The sequence below is a fragment of the Oncorhynchus tshawytscha genome, linkage group LG09 (genome assembly GCF_018296145.1).
Source record: "Oncorhynchus tshawytscha isolate Ot180627B linkage group LG09, Otsh_v2.0, whole genome shotgun sequence".
In the NCBI taxonomy this organism is placed as follows: domain Eukaryota; kingdom Metazoa; phylum Chordata; class Actinopteri; order Salmoniformes; family Salmonidae; genus Oncorhynchus; species Oncorhynchus tshawytscha.
Genome location: NC_056437.1, coordinates 40,581,325 through 40,594,121, shown reverse-complemented (window position 1 = coordinate 40,594,121; position 12,797 = coordinate 40,581,325). Strand labels below are relative to the sequence as shown.

Below are 12,797 nucleotides of genomic sequence, written 5' to 3'. Positions count from 1 at the left end.
CACCACTGCGACCTGTATGCTCTCGTCGGCTGGCCCTTGCTACATATTCATCGCCAGACCCACTGGCTCCAGATCATCTATAAGTTTTTGCTGGGTAAAGCTCTGCTTTATCTCAGCTCACTGGTAACCATAACAACACCCACCCGTAGCACGCGCTCCAGCAGGTATATCTCACTGGTCCTCCCCAGTGATTTGGCTGCTTTTCCTTCCAGTTCTCTGCTGTCAATGACTGGAACGAATTGCAAAAATCGCTGAAGTTGGAGACTTATATCTCCCTCACTAACTTTAAGCATCAGCTATCTGAGCAGCTCACCGATCACTGCAGCTGTACACAGCCCATCTGTAAATAGCCCATCCAACAACCTACCTCAGCCCCATATTGTTTTTATTAACTTTTTCTGCTCTTTTGCACACCAGTATTTCTACTTGAACATCATCATCTCCACATCTATCACTCCAGTGTTAATTTGCTAAATTGTAATTACTTTGCTACTATTGCTTATTTATTGCCTTACCTCCTTACTCCATACTGTATATAGATGTTCTATATTTAGTGACTGTACTTTTGTCATCAAGGCAAAGGGTGGCTACTTTGAAGAATCTAAAATCAAAAATATTTTTTAATTTGTTTAACACTTTTTTGGTTACTACATGATTCCATATGTGTTATTTCATAGTTTTTATGTCTTCACTATTATTCTACAATGTAGAAAATAGTAAAAAATATTGAAAAACCCCTGAATGAAAGACAGGTTCTGAACTAATATTCATACTAAAAGCTTTAGGATCCATACACAGATCGGCTTCACACTGTAGCCAGCTAAACATCCATAGGCACACATTTATTTTTATGCTCCACTACACAATAAGCAAACAAATAGTTAGCTAGCTATGTTACATCAGCTGCATTGCATGGCAAATATAAGCACGGCAAGCTAACACATGTACATTTTCAGAAAATGCTTTAGCTAGCTATACACTGTTTCACAAGACAGCAGCTTGGTTTGGTGCTTTTCTCAGGAGTCCCTAAAACATTAAACAACACGAATTACAAATTCTTACTCATGTCATAACACTAGCTGGCTAATGTTACCTCTATGTCCGGGGGTGTAAGCTCGCAACTTTTAAAGGAGGAACCACTGTAGGTGTTCCTCGTTTGACTGGTACTGTATATAGTAGGCAGACAAAGTGAGCATTTGCACTCCACATTACCTTAAATCAGAGCCATATCTGCCTGATATTATTCAACCCTTATTTAGAGAGCTATTCTTTTTTTCCCTACTTTCAGCAGTAGTACTTTAAAATAGATAATGGAGTAGCATTCTATTTCCATACCCAACCCCATCTAACTAGGATACCGAAGTGGGAAATTACATTGAAGCCTTGTTCTGTCACCATCAAATCGGCCATCACTGAAGAATGACATCATTACAAAGCAGCATTGGTTTGTGTATCTTTGGGCCATTGGACATGGTGCACAGTTTGGTATAACACTGTCAATGCTTGTACACAATGCCATTCAAACTATACTGAGCAAAAAATATAAATGCAACATGCAACAATTTTTTACTGAGTTACAGTTCATATAAGGAAATCAGTCAATTCAAATAAATTCATTACGCCCTGTAAAATGAACTGTAACTCAGTAAAATCTTTAGAATTGCGTTTATATTCTTGTTCCGTATAATATACCAGACAGAAATGCTATCCCCGGGTCACCACTCCCCTCAGCTCCTGTTTATTAACTTGATCTGGTGTCACGATCATCCATTGGCATGTCAATGAGCAACAATAGCAGGTTTTTAACCTACAATGACTTTATGTGGGGTAATAAGTGCACCCCTGGACTTGAAAATCATCAAAGCTACAAATCAATTGCTAAGCATATAGACGAGGTGAAACTAGGAGTAACTAGTGTGTGTTCGAGCGGAAAGGCACATTTGATTTTTTTATAAATGATGATGCAATTAAAAACATGCAAGGCTGATTTTATGTTACCTATGATTTTTTCCACCACAAAAGGGGTTTTTACAAACAGAAACACTCCTACTTTACATGTTGCATTTATATTTTTGTTCACTATAGCATGTCATTCATCACAGCCAGAATGAATAGGGATCTGTGTTTGTGTAGCTAGATTGCAAATACAGGTATAATGCTGCTCATTTAGCAAATTTGTTTGGAGAATAACTGAAATTATACTCAAGGGTATTTCACAATAATGATATGGAATGCACTGTGCAGCAGCACTAGAGTGCAGAGAGATGTTTACTTTCTACTGCTTCTGACTCAGATAATGGTTTTATACAGTGTAAAAAACATTAGGAACACCTTAATATTGAGTTGCACTCCCTTTGCCCTCAGAACAGCCTCAATTCGTCAGGGCATGGACTCCATAAAGTTTTCGAAAGCGTTCCTCAGGGACAGTGGCCCATGTTGACTCCAATGTTTCCCATAGTTGTCAAGTTGGCTGGATGTCCTTTGGGTGTTGGACCATTCTTAATACGCACAGGAAACTGTTGAGCGTGAAAAACCCAGCAGCATTGCAGTTCTTTACGCAAACATGTGCGCCTTGCACCTACTACCTGTCACGTTCTGACCTTAGTTCTTTTCTTATGTTTTTGTTTTAGTGTGGTCAGGGCGTGAGTTGGGTGGGTTGTCTATGTTCCTTTTTCTATGATTTGGTATTTCTGTGTTTGGCCTGGTATGGTTCTCAGTCAGAGGCAGCTGTCAATCGTTGTCCCTGATTGAGAACCATACTTAGGCAGCCTGTTTTTCCCACTTGAGTTGTGGGTAGTTGTTTTCTGTCTTTGTGTGTCTGCACCAGACAGAACTGTTTCAGTTGTTTTCTTTGTTGTTTTGCTGTTCAGTGTTCAGTTTACATTAAAAAAGATGAACACGTACCACGCTGCACCTTGGTCCTCTTCTTCCACCACCAACGGCCGTTACATACCATTCCCCGTTCAAAGGCACTTAAATCTGTTGTCTTGCCCATTCACCATCTTTAATGTGTATATTGTCTATTATGTTTGTCTATACCTGCCTGTCGTATGTGCTTGTTTTTGTATTTTGCATGCTCATTTGTAAAAGAGATTTTAGTCGCAATATGACTTCCCTGTTGAAATAAGGGCAAATAAAATTCACCTGGTCAGTCTATGACATGGAAAGAGCAAATGAAATTAAATCATTTTTCAACCTCGTGCCCCTGCAAGGCTCTGACATACAGAATTCTGACGTCTGCTCAGCAACAGACGACATACAGTAAATACCAAGAAGACCAAGCCCCCATTTAATCTTCAACTATAGTGGGATATTATTTGCTAAGGTTTTTTACATCTCTCTTAGTCTCATTGACTTCACAGCTGTGCACACTTAACCGGATCTCACGTCATCTTCCAGATCGCGCAGACGTGGTTTTATATCACAGAGAAGAATCCTGGGATAGTGTGAAGACTTTAACAGATGACACGGTGGAAATGAAATATGAGTCTGCTCCGTTGGGCTGGGGGAACTTCAAACGACAGACCTATAATCATTTATCCAGTGCTTTACGGCGTGGCGGGTTGACTGTTCCAGGTTCCGCCTTGCTGCAAGGCAGGCAGGCAGCCCTCGATCCTCCCCTTCCACAGATAGGCCAGTGCCAGACCTCATGGAGTATATAGAGTTTGGTCTAGTGAGGGGTCAGGCAGGGAATGGGGTGGAGGTGGAGAAGAAAGGGAGGTCCCTCCAGTCCACTTGAAAAAGAGTGCTTCTTCCTAACATCTGTCTAGACACAATTAACATTCCAGACAGTCAGCCCCTGATATGAAGGAGGGTCATCCGGAATATATGTGCACCTCTCATGTGATCTAATTGGAATTTGAGGCTCCGTTTTCGACCCCGTTAGATAACTATAGGTGTATATTTGCTTCATTGATAAATAAAGTTTTGACTAGGTCACTATGCGTTCTTGCGGAGGTGCTTGTCAGTTTAAATATGGCGATTTCCCTCCTGTAGTTGTCACTCCTTCCACCACCTCATGTATGATTTAGTCGGTCTACAAGGAGCAATAACTTTGCATCATGCATCATGAAAATCTCCCCCCCCCTGGTTGTTTAAAACTATTTACAGAACAGACGCTTAAGAAAACAGATTGTTTTAAGATTTGAAGTGGCTCTAAAGTGAATGTTACCATATTCTCCCCATGTAGACTTCTAAGGAGAGTTGGTTGTGTTAAAAGAGACTCCCTGAGGCACAATTTCAAAATGCTCCCCCTCCTTTAAAACATTATCAAACAATAACAAATAAAGACACAGGAGGAGTTCCCAGGAGCATTAGCGCTTGTCACGCTTAAGTCTTAGCCTCTCTCAAAATTGCCGGCAGAGTAGCGTCAAACAAACAAAAAAGTGTGTGGAGGCTTCCAGTACCCTGGGCCTTCTCCTCTCCCCTTTATCTTCCGTGTAGACACAGAGGAGAGGAGCGGCCAGCTACCTACAAAAGCTCCCTGAGAACCACAGAGGAGGAACGGGGTCACCTGGAGGTTAGAGCAGGGACCCCCTGAGCAGGACGACGCCAGTGTGCCCTGGGAAACAAAAATTCCAGCGATCATTTCACCTCAGAGGAGAGGAGTGGGGGAAAGACATAGTCAGACATGGCCATTTCTCACCTGGAGACACTAGTGCATGACTTGGTGCCAGTTTGTTTCAGAATTGCCAACGGAAACAAAATGGTTGGCCTACATACACAGTGAAGGCAACACAATTGAAATCCTTGTTCCACATTAACATGAATAGCCAGTCAATATTATCTTGTGGGATTGCAATAGTGGGACCCCACACAGATCACAATTGCGACGGACAGACTGTGTCATTGGACGGTGGACCTTTGAAGCATAGTGTGCTTGAATGAGGGTCTTGACCCCACAATACCGTCTGAATGTGATGCCTCATGAATTGTTAGTGGAATTGGCTATGCAGCTTTGCAGCACCCCAGTGAGCACATACAGAGAACATGCTGTGGTTCCAGGCTCTCTAACCCTCATACTGTTGTTCGGCCAGCATTTTTACATGCAAAGCCTGACAGTTGGAGGGAGAAAGAGTGTACTTTACAGCGGCAGCCCTGATGTGTAAAGGTTTCATGCCATTTTTGATCAATTGGCTGCATGTCTGGCTGAACATTTCAACAATGGATTCCATTGTGGTTCCTCTTCCCTCCTCCATTTACAGGACTCAAGGCAGGGTACAGTTCATGTTCGCTAAGGCTACTGAGCCCTCTGACTCATTCTGGTTGGCTGTCTATGGACCCTGAGCTACGTGCGAATGCAGATTTAATGCAGCATGTAATTAAGGGACTGCTTAAGCATGGACATTTGAGCATTCAGCATTCAAGCCCGGGAGCGGTCAGGGAATCATAATAGTTGCACAAGGACAGGCTTGCCTTTCTCCCAAAACAGAATTCTCTGTGAAAAAGCCTGTCAGAAAACTGGCTGCCGTTATTGTGACCGCCTCAGCTAGACGGAATGTGATTCGTGTCGGTCAGCTTCTTTTCTTCTCCAGACAGGCCTCTTCAGATGACAGACCCTAATACGGCTGAGGATGTCCACAGTATGGCAATGGAAAGGCGCCTAAGCTGTGTGAATGGTATTTTGGTCTCAATGCGCAGTCATCTATTGCGCTTTTTGATGTGGTACATGTTGAAAGTGCTGTGATATGGGAGAAGGTAGAGAGATCCGGATTGTGAAAGGTCATCGATGTGTGCAAATGTTTGTTAGCGGTTTGTTGGACCACCAACAGTTGTAATTCATTCACATTTTACTCTGACACATTTTTTGGGCTTGCCAGAAGGCCAATGGAATTTATTTCAGGACGCAATCACATCTTGAGTCTGCAGCACACATTCAGTCTGGAGTGAAATGCCTATCACGTCCCAGTGTTTATGCTGCTGGTTGCCATACACTCAAGAGGTAAATAATCTCTTGTAGAGGATTACTGGCAGCCTCTATGTCATGTCATTCATTGAGAATGTGTCAGGCCTCTGGTGTACTGGGCTTTACGGCCACCTGTTGTATTAGAACCCAGGGATTTTAGAACCTCCCTCTGATGGCATGGCATTTACCTCAACAGACAACCTTTTCCTTTCTACTTTTGAGCCATGCCCAGATGATGCCATTTTGTGGCACTATGGAACTGGTTAACCCATATTAACGATCGTAATTGAAAATGTCACCGCTAATAAGCTATAGCATGACCTTTCTATCAAGAAATGCATGTTTGAGATGTACCCTTTATGCTTAATGCGATAATAGCCTGTGAGGAAACTAGGCTTTCTCTTAGTCCACCTCTATAACAGTAAAGAGCCGGAAGTAGAAGTAAAAAAAACTATGCAAATCTGAACTTCACCTTTTGCTGTTGCTAAGCTATCTATCACGTCGCCCACAACCCCGCAGTCCATGAGATGTGCTCGCCAACAGATTAGCAGGCCCCTGGTGGTTTATAAATGACCGATGGAATGGAGGCTCAGCGAATAACACTCCATGTTGGACATGGACGCCTTATTTCAGCATGCTTAGGAGCGCTGGAGTTTATCACTCACCATCAGTGACATGTACACTCCACTCTGAGATAGATCCATCTCTTCTGACAGGACGGTTCTGGATGGGTGAGCTGTGGTGCAGGCTCTGCAGTGGGATTCTTGGGCTTGCTCGAGGAATTGATGTCATTTCCCTCCAAGTCTCTGTCTCTCTGGTTAATGGGTAATTAAGAAGACTCCAAAGGTCGATGAGACTAGACTTACTGAGCTAGACTTACTGATGACAAGGAGGCATGGCTATTTAGAGTTTTTGAAAACAATTTGTTTGAAATTTCCCAGATTTTATTTTCATTGTTCTATCTTGATAGCATTTCCTACTGATGGTAAACATACAAAGAACATGATGCAATGGGTTCAGGGAGTTTTGAGGAACTCTGGAGTTCTTAGATAATCATTTTACATGGTGTTCTCTTACCCTCCCTGTCTACATAGCCGCTTCATATTCTGCCCATTTATTTTGGGGGTAGATCTCAAGTGTCCAAGTCATGACACCGGGGGTAAATAGCACAATAAAGGAAGCAATTGAACCCGTGAACTCTGCTACCACACACCGCATACCTAACCTAAACCACAGAAGAGCCATTTCTCAGAAGAGCTCTCTAGACAATAAGCCATGGCTGCAGAACAATACTTACAGTTGATGTCAGAAGTTTACATACACCTTAGCCAAATACATTTAAACTCACTTTTTCACAATTCCTAACATTTAATCCCAGTAAAAATTCCCTGTCTTAGGTCAGATTTATTTCAGCTTTTATTTCTATCATGACATCCCCAGTGTGTCATAAGTTTACATACATTCAATTATTATTTGGTAGCCTTGCCTTTAAATTGTTTAACTTGGGTCAAACATTTTGGGTACCCTTCCACAAGCTTCCCACAATAAGTTGGGTGAATTTTGGCCCATTCCTCCTGACAGAACTGGTGTAACTGAGTCAGGTTTGTAGGCCTCCTTGCTCGCACACACTTTTTCAGTACTGCCCACAAATTTTCTATAGGATTGAGGTCAGGGCTTTGTCATGGCCACTCCAATACCTTGACTTTGTTGTCTTTAAGCCATTTTGCCACAACTTTGGAAGTATGGTTGGGGTCATTGTCCATTTGGAAGACCCATTTGCGACCAAGCTTTAACTTCCTGACTGATGTCTTGAGATGTTGCTTCAATATATCCACATAACTTTCCTGCCTCATGATGCCATCTATTTTGTGAAGTGCATCAGTCCCTTCTGCAGCAAAGCACCCCCACAACATGATGCTGCCACCCCCATGCTTCACGGTAGGGATGGTGTTCTTTCTCCAAAAAGTACGATCTTTGTCCCTATGTGCAGTTGCAAACTGTAGTCTGGCTTTTTTTTATGGCGGTTTTGGAGCAGTGGCTTCTTCCTTGCTGAGTGGCCTTTCAGGTTATGGCAATATAGGAGTCGTTTTAATGAATATAGATACTTTTGTACCCGTTTCCTCCAGCATCTTCACAAGGTCCTTTGCTGTTGTTCTGGGATTGATTTGTACTTTTCAAACCAAAGTATGTTCATCTCTAGGAGACACAACGTGTTCCTGAGCAGTATAATGGCTGCGTGGTCCCATGGTGTTGATACTTGCGTACTATTGTTTGTACAGATGAACGTGGTACCTTCAGGCATTTGGAAATTGCTCCCAAGGATGAACCAGACTTGTGGTCTACAATTGTTCTTCTGAGTTCTTGGCTGATTTCTTTTGATTTTCCCATGATGTCAAGCAAAGAGGCACTGAGTTTGAAGGTAGGCCTTGAAATACATCCACATGTACACTTCCAATTGACTCAAATGATGCTAATTAGCCTATCAGAACCTTCTAAAGCCATGACATCATTTTCTGTAATTTTCCAAGCTGTTTAAAGGCACAGTCAACATAGTGTATGTAAACTTCTGACCCACTGGAATTGTGATACAGTGATTCATAAGTGAAATAATCTGTCTGTAAACAATTTTTGGAAAAATTACATGTCATGCACAAAGTAGATGTCCTAACCGACTTGCAAAAACTATATTTGTTAACAAGAAATTTGTGGAGTGGTTGAAAAAGGAGTTTTGACTCCAATGACTCCAACCTTAGTGTATGTAAACTTCCGCCTTCAACTGTATGGGTGTCCACCCCCATACTGAAGACTTGATACATACAACTATTTTACGACCACTTAACATTTATCTGGGGTATTTGGTCAAATCAATATTTGTCTTTCAAATAAATAAAAAACAACTGGCTGTACACAGGGAATGTTCCCTATTGCTTTATTTTCGGGAAGATAATAAATATTTTTAGTGGCCGCATTCCACGGAGTAAAAACACAAGAGCTTTAAGAAATTGTCTGATTTTAATCAGGGCTAAGAAACTTTGGATAACCTTAAATCCAATCTGAATCGGTGCAATCTTTAACTAGACAGCTTTATTTAGTATGAAACTATTTCTACCGATGGAATGCACAATAAAATGTCTCTAACAACTAAGTCCCCATTGAGGTGAGATTTCTAATTGCTGTGAACTCAAAGTCCTCTTTACTAAAGATGCCTTCAAGCAAACAACTTTGTGGGCTGTGTCCAAGCTGTCCAAGTGTTGTCGTTATTTGAAACATTTTGTTTAAACAGTTTCCTGAATGCCTCTGGTATTGGAAGCCAAATATTTGTGGTGGAATGCTGTCTCCTCTCCCAAATTGAAATTGATCATCATTACATTGTGGTTAGTCTATGCTGTTGTTGTTGTTTTTTTCACTGATATGTTGGTTCTCCACTCTGCTGCAACCTTCATCTATTCTTGTCCTTGATATTTGGCAGTTAGTTCTCTGTTTACTCCTTATTTATTTAATCTTTATTTAACTAGGCAAGTCAGTTAAGAACACATTTTCATTTACAATGACAGCCAACCCCAGCCAAACCCTAACCTGGACAGCGCTGGGCCAATTGTTCACCGACTCCCAATAATGGCCAGTTGTGATACTGCCTGGAATCAAACCAGGGTCTTTAGTGACGCCTCTAGCACTGAGTGGCGGTGTCTTAGACCGCTGCACCACTCGGGAGCACCTAATATAAAATCACACAAACCTACTTACTAGTTTTGGTATTAATGACAGGAAAACATGTTTTTCATTTTGTAGGGAAAATGCCTTCCATGGAATTGTACTCGTCAGATGTATTTGCCTTGTAAATAAAGCTGATTTTAAGCTCCTACATAATATTTTAGGGTTCTACCTCATCACATTGCCAAAGAAGGGCTAAGTTGACCAGTTAAGCTAGCATTGTAACAACAGTCAGCTCTCGTGCCATCCTGCACACATGCCAGTATTCATAAAACTTTTCAATGACGAAATGTTGAATAAACATGGCAGTCTTTTGTCTTTGTAGTGACTGGGTGTATTGACACACCATCCAAATTATAATTATTATGACTTCACCATGCTAAAGGGATATTCAATGTCTGCTTTTTTTCTACCAATAGGTGCCCTTCTTTGCGAGGCATTGGAAAACCTCGCTGGTCTTTGTGTTTGAATCTGTGATTGAAATGCACTGCTTGACTGAAGGACCTTACAGATAATTGTATGTGTGGGGTACAGAGATGAGGCAGTTATAAAAAAAATCATGTTCAACACTATTATTGCACACAGAGAGAGTCCATGCAACTTGTTAAGCAAATGTAATTTATTTAGGCTTGCCATGGCAAAGTGGTTGAATACTTATTGACTCAAGACATTTCAGCTTTTCATTTTTTATTAATTTGTAAAAGGTCTAAAAACATACTTCCACTTAGACATTATGGGGTATCAAATCAAATGTATTCAATATACGCTTTTTCAACTTGGTGTGCGCTGTCCTTAAAAAACATAAGAGCTAATGGGCTTTCTTGAGTGATGCAGTGACTTTTCTTTACCCTCTTCTTTTTTCGTTCCATCTCTTTCTTTGACCGTTCACAGGGAGGATTCTAGAAAAGGTCTATAAGGACTCATTTGCATAAAAGGTCCCACCCATTTAGTAATCAGGTATCCTTGATTTATGGTGGCCATTTAGAATGATGTCATATTAAATTGACCCCATAAAGTTCCCCCTTCTATGTGTTGTATGGCATTGAAGCTCCAAACGAGCTTCAATGCCATACAACACTCCTTCCGTTGCCCCCAACTGCTCTTAACGCTAGTAAAACTAAATGCATGCTCTTTAATTGATCGCTGCCCGCACCTGCCCGCCTGATTAGCATCACTACTCAGGACGGTTCTGACTTAGAATATGTGGACAACTACAAATGCCTAGGTGTCTGGCTAGACACCAACATCTCCAACATCTCCAATCCAAAAATAAATCTAGAATCGGCTTCCTATTTCACAACAAAGCCTCCTTCACTCACGCTGCCAAACATACCCTCATAAAACTGACTATCCAACTGATCCTCGACTTCGGCGATGTCATTTACAAAATATCCTCCAACACTCTACTCAGCAAACTGGATGCAGCCTATCTCAGTGCCATCCCTTTTGTCACCAAAGCCCCATATACTACCCACCACTGCGACCTGTATGCTCTCGTCGGCTGGCCCTCGCTACATATTCGTCACCAGACCCACTGGCTCCAGATCATAGAGAAAGCTACGTCTTATCTCAGCTCACTGGTCACCATAACAACACCCACCCGTAGCACGCTCTCCAGCAGGTATATCTCACTGGTCATCCCCAAAGCCAACACCTCTTTTAGCTGCCTTTCCTTCCAGTTCTCTGCTGCCAATGACTGGAACGAATTGTGTTATTGACTGTACTTTTGTTTATCCCATCTGTAACTCTGTGTTGTTGTCTGTTGTCGCACTGCTTTGCTTTATCTTGGCCAGGTCGCAGTTGTAAATGAGAACTTGTTCTCAACTGGCCTATCTGGTTAAATAAAGGTGAAATAAATTGTAAAAATGTAAAATAGGGCGAAGAGGCAATACTGTAGTGATGGGAAGTTCCGTTTTTTACTGACTCTGATCTTTTCAACTCATTCATTCAAAATAACAAATATTTTGACTAATTCTGTTAATTTGATTCAGTAATGCCCAGAGCATGCAGGAGCCCCTACTGGCGAACGATGAATTGAAAACTCGAAAGAGACGGGATTCTCACCATAGGGGGGCTTATTGTTGGAGAGATTTGTGACTAATAGACTTCAAACAATGTTCATTTGTGATGGCTAGGCATACAAATAAGATGATCTATTGCTACCTTTGAAACAATGTCTACACTCTGAGAAAAAGGTGCTATCTAGAACCTTAAATGTTTCTTCAGCTGTCCCTATAGGATAGCCTACATGGAAACCAAAAGGGTTCGACCTGGAAACAAAAATGGTTCTCCTATGGGGACATCCGAAGAACCCTTTTGGAGGTAGTTGCGGCCACAACTGGACTAGATTATTTACGACTCTTTGTGGAATGACTTGACTGGTGCGAGGGAGGTTAGCACATATAATTTGTGAACTGCAGCAACCCTCCCCAAATGATTCATTCTTGAGTTCTAATGTTGAGCAGAAGCAGGCTGTGTAGCCTAGATTCTGTGTCCATCACAGACTATAGCTGCTTCAATCGATAACATTCAATAATCAATTGGTAACACTTTATTATAAGGTAATCATACTGTATTAGCCACTAATTTGTGGTTTATAAGTATGTACAGTACCAGTCAAAAGTTTGGCCCCACTACTCATTCAAGGGTTTTTCTTTATTTATACTATTTTCTACATTGTAGAGTAATAGTGAAGGCATTAAAACTATGAAATAACACATATGGAATCATGTAATAACCAAAACAGTGTTAAACAAATCAAAATAAATGTTATAGATTCTTCAAAGTAGCCACCCTTTGCCTCGATGACAGATTTGCACTCTTTTGTTATTCTCTCAACACAAAAAAGGCTTTATAAGTTACTTATATACATAATTATAAACTACAAATGAGTGGCTAATATGTGCACCTTAAAATAAAATGTTGCCAATCAATACATTTCATTCTTGCACCATGTGATCAATTATCAGTTCTAAACAGTATTTTTCTGCCTGCAGCATGATCTATTTTTCTGTGCGCACACATGATAGACAGTTGGTGGTAGGAGCATGTCTCCAGAGCCGGTGAGTCGGGAGGAGCACGTATTCATCCTGCTGTTGAATTAGTTGCGGCCAGCAGGTCAAACAATTACTAAAATTAACGAGTCACTTGGAAGAAGGAACCATGACTCTCGAGTCAGTAA

At 41.4% G+C, this 12,797-nt stretch overlaps 1 protein-coding gene across 21 annotated transcripts in view; it reads left to right on the top strand.

Moving 5' to 3' along the window:
* LOC112257981 (neural cell adhesion molecule 1) overlaps nucleotides 1–12,797 on the top strand; it is a 301,900-nt gene that overhangs the window by 67,757 nt on the left and 221,346 nt on the right. The window lies entirely within an intron of this gene.